This window comes from Rhagoletis zephyria, unplaced genomic scaffold (genome assembly GCF_001687245.7).
Source record: "Rhagoletis zephyria isolate East Lansing unplaced genomic scaffold, Rhagoletis_zephyria_1.1 Rzeph_scaffold_04911, whole genome shotgun sequence".
In the NCBI taxonomy this organism is placed as follows: Eukaryota; Metazoa; Arthropoda; class Insecta; order Diptera; family Tephritidae; genus Rhagoletis; species Rhagoletis zephyria.
Window position 1 is genome coordinate 27,040 of NW_016161994.1, and position 1,250 is coordinate 28,289.

Genomic DNA, 1,250 nt, shown 5'->3' on the forward strand with positions numbered 1-1,250 from the left:
ACATAAGATCCTTGAAATATTTTTCCCGCCACTTATTAGTTAGTTATTGCTCACTTAATTGGCTTTTTCACTTCAAATACATAGGTACCTTTAACATATCGATCCATCAATAATCAAGTGGGCATATGTACTTATGTAAGTGGGTTTCAATACCTGGCTAAACGTATTAATCAATTTGATTGCATTCAACTGCACATTACGACAGATACACCCACATGTGTATGTACTTGTGAACGTACATGTGCATAGTTAAGTAAGTGTATATGTATGTACATATATGCATCCCTTCATCAAACATGATTGATTACTTGAGAATGCTTGCCGCGCAAATAACGTCTTGTAAGTACCGAATTACAAATTAAATGGAGCAATCAAATCAATCAAAATTTAATATTCAGCTGTTCGAAGTATTTTAATAAAATAAATGATAAGCATACTACTGTTGTTGCGGCGATCTGGTCCTGTTTGGGTCGGCGGAATCTCTAAACTTTGTTCGTCCATGGGGCAAAATCTGCTCCGCATTCAGCTCAGTCAGTTTTCAGTTTTCTATCGTTTTTCAGCTGGGGGATATGCATGTCCAAACTTGACAAATTTGAACGAAAAACTTTTTTTTCAAAACTGAGAAATTCAAATGTGCAATTCAAATTGTTACTGTAAAAAAGCGGTATTATATTTCGTTATTTTGTTCTTTCCATTACTTAAAATGAAGTTTATTTATTCAATTGGTGCATTTTGTTTGAAACTATAGGGGTATTCTCTGAGTCTTGCAAAGCAATGGAGTTAGTAGAACTTGAAGCGAATTGTATTAGTTTAACGGGGCTTGGATGGGATTTAGATTCTGACTATGAGGAATAAGTGCCGCAGTTTTCATTATATAGTGCTTATCCTAACTAGAAGACACCCACATACTGACAAGTTATGAATATTTTTTATTATTTAATTTTAATTATTTTTTTATAGAAATATATTTTATTTCTTAACAAAAATCGAATACATACAGTCACTAGCAAAACTGTAACATGGAGTAACACTTTTTATTTCAGCCGTCGCTATCTTTCCAAGTTCTAACGACATTCATACTGTTGTTGTATATTTTTATTGGTACATCTTTGCTTCCTCTGTCATAACGATTTGAAGTCAATTCAACAACATTAACAAAACCAGCAGACAAAAATGTAAATTAAGGCAAATGTTACAGTTTTGCACTCATATATTTTTAACAACTTTTTGACAATTTTCACAAAAAAAAA